This window comes from Belonocnema kinseyi, chromosome 8 (genome assembly GCF_010883055.1).
Source record: "Belonocnema kinseyi isolate 2016_QV_RU_SX_M_011 chromosome 8, B_treatae_v1, whole genome shotgun sequence".
NCBI classification, from domain to species: Eukaryota; Metazoa; Arthropoda; class Insecta; order Hymenoptera; family Cynipidae; genus Belonocnema; species Belonocnema kinseyi.
Window position 1 is genome coordinate 74161751 of NC_046664.1, and position 3332 is coordinate 74165082.

Below are 3332 nucleotides of genomic sequence, written 5' to 3' on the forward strand. Positions count from 1 at the left end.
TTCTCTTTACTTTTACTCGTATTACTCTAAAAGACAAACAGTTTATCCTTCTGATTTTTTTTATAAAAAAAAAGTCATAGCATTCACAAAATTCAAAAAAAAGAAACTGGAAATTTTACGGCAAACAACGCATGAATTGAAATAAAGTCAAGATGAAAAAAACGTTAAATTTTGAATTCCCTACAAAACTGTCATAACAAATTTTGCAATTTTTATTAAAAAAATAGAAAACTGTGCAAGGCACGAAAAAAGAGTGAAGACAAAAAGGTGGCGGGGGAGGGGGGTAAATTATACACAAATCTAATACCTTCTTTAATGAGAATGTAAAAATAATTTACAAAAATGTTTAAATTAATTAAACCAATCATTAATAAAGAAGTTTAACATTAAAGCAACTACAGTAGTCCCTCTCATCTCTCATATTGAATTGAAATCTCATCATAAGTTTGTTTTGACAATTTTTTTATACTTCATAAGGATATTCTTCAAAGATTATAATCTATTTTTATTTTCTTAATTCGAATAAAATTTAAAAAAATCAAGGTTAAAGCTCCTTTTAGAAAACATTTGAAAAAATGGTGACTAATTTTATAAATTAATAAAGACAGCTATAATTTCTGAATCGAAAATAATATTTGATATATTGATTTCCATTTCGTGGAAATGAAATCTCCATGAAAGTCTGTTATATCAAGAAATAATTTTACATTCAGTCCTTAAAGTCTTTTAATTATTATTTTATCAATGGTGACTTATCTATGCATGTAAGTGAATTTAGAATTGTTATTAGTTGCTAAAGATAAAAAAGTCAACATTTAATTTAATTAACATTTATAATAGACTTTGATTATTTTCAGTAATTGACATACGTCACTTGAATTTTTAATCATATTAATTAATATTAATTAAAGAAATTTATGAAATTTATTACTTGGATAACAAAATTTAACATATTTGTATTAAAATATAAATTTAAATCAATTTATCGATTAAGTTAAGAATTGATGATTTTAAATTATTTATTTAATAACTTGTGCATAACTTAATCAAACAAATCTATATAAAAAAATAGTTCCAATCCATAATTTCTGATTTCAAAATCTAACATTTTTACGTCCATCGTCTTTTTCATATATTAAAACAAGTAATTTAGAACGTCATTGAAATAAAATGTATTGTTTGAATTAAAAAAAAAAAAATAAACATGAAAAAATGTTAGATCTCTGAATCACAAATCATACGTTTGTTTTGTTCTGCGAATCGAGAAATATTTGATTATGTGAATAAACAAATGATTGGACAAAGAAATTCGATCAATTTATTTTTGATTGAAAAAATTTATATTTCTATCTTCTATTATAATAATTAAAAAACAAACGTATTTTCCTATGCAAAATATAACTATACTAAAAAAAAAGATGAAGTTTGAAATCATAAGAACCCATCCTTAGGACGGCTCTGTTTGTGAAGGTCGGATTATTGGAGTTCATTTTTTGTATATTATTACCTTTTGAGGAAAAAAGACCTGCAATAGAATAGTTTAATTTTCAGTTTAAAAAAAATAATAATAAGAATAATATTTAACAAAGTATTCCAACTTTCAACCGACTAGTGAAATTTTCAACCAAAAAATATGAACTCTCAATAAAAATGTAGTGGTTGAATTTTCAACTAAAATTTATTATTTTTCAGTCAAAAACGTATTATTTATCTTTCCAGATAAAAAAATTAATTTTTATCCCGATAATATAAATTTCAATCAATACTTTAATTTTCAATCAAATAGTTGCATTATTCAGCAAAATAATACGACTTTCAACTAAGAAATACTTTTTCTAAATTCTTGAATTTTTAATATTAAAAAAGTATTTTCAATACAAAACGTTGATTTTTTTTAAAATGAAATTTCAATTTTTAATCCAAATGAACAAATTTTCAGTCCGAAATAGTTAAATTTTTAACAGAATAATTATTTTTTAACAAAGGAGTCGAGTTTTCAACCAGAAAATATTTTTCAGTCCATTGAGAAAAAATTTATACTTGAATTGTTGAATTTTCTAACCGAAAATAAGAATTTTTTAGAAAATAGTTCAGTTTCCAACCCAAAAATATAAATTTTCTACCATGAATTTTAATTTTTAACTGAAGAAAATCAGTTAAAAATTATAATATTTAAATTATAAGTTAACAAAAAATAATTTTTACGAAAAAAACGAATTTTCAACAAAATATTTCTACCTTTAAACAACTAAATGAATTTTTTAACAAATTAGTTCATATCTTAAACGTGTAGTTGAACTTTCAACAACAAAAAATAAATTCTCCATAAAAAATGCAATAGTGGAATTTTCCAATCAAAGCAAGCCAAAAATATGGATTTTTATGCCAAAAAGATCGATTTTTTAGTAAAGTATTTAATTTATTAATCGAAAAGATTTAAATTTTTATATGAAAATAAAAATTTTTCACAACAAAGTTAAGTTTTCATAAAAATAAACAAAATTTTTAAAAATACTTGAATTTTTAACAAAAATATTAAATTGACAACAAAACAGATCAATTTCCATCCCTTAAAGATTCTGTGGTGCAGCCTGAAAAAAATAATACTCAAAATAAATAGTCGAATTTACAGTTAAAATAATTGATTTTCAACAGTTACAGTAATGTTTGAAAATGTGAAAATGTTGTAACATTTCAACCTTTATCCAAGTAACTGAATTTTTAACAATAAATATGAACTCTTATGTAAAAATATAACAGTAAATTCTCTAATAAAACAATTACTTCAATAAAAAATAGAATATTTAAATTTTTCTTTAAATTCATTAGTTTTAAACAAAAAAAGGAATTTTCTATCAAATTATTAAATTCTAAACAAAGTAGTTGAATGTTCAACAAATAAAAATGAATTCTGATTGAAAAATTGAATACTTGAATTTTCAACTAAAAAATATCGATTTTTTAACAACAAAAAATTAATTTAAAAAAACGAATTTCCAACGAATAGTTAAATCTTCAACATAGGAGTAGAATTTTTAACCAAAAGACATGAATTCTGCATCAAAAATATAATAATAGACTTTTTAAATAAAAAAGAATAAACTTTAATGAAAATGTTTGAATATTCTTTTTGGGTTCTATATTCACTTCACATTAAAACGAAAAATGATAAAAATAGGAAGCTTTCTGAAAACAGGGGAAAAGAGAAATTATCAAACGTTTAAAAAATTGTATGGAAATTCATATTTTCCATATAAGGTGTCCCATTCTGCAGTAACATTCTGCAGTAACCTCATCCCCTCTCAGGACACGAATTGCCACAAACTCTGTAC

The 3332-nt window shown here is 22.4% G+C and overlaps 1 protein-coding gene across 1 annotated transcript in view; it reads left to right on the forward strand.

The window, feature by feature from the left end:
• The window catches only part of LOC117178544, a 41931-nt gene that overhangs the window by 16805 nt on the left and 21794 nt on the right, over positions 1-3332 (forward strand). The gene's annotated exons all lie outside the window — the stretch shown is intronic.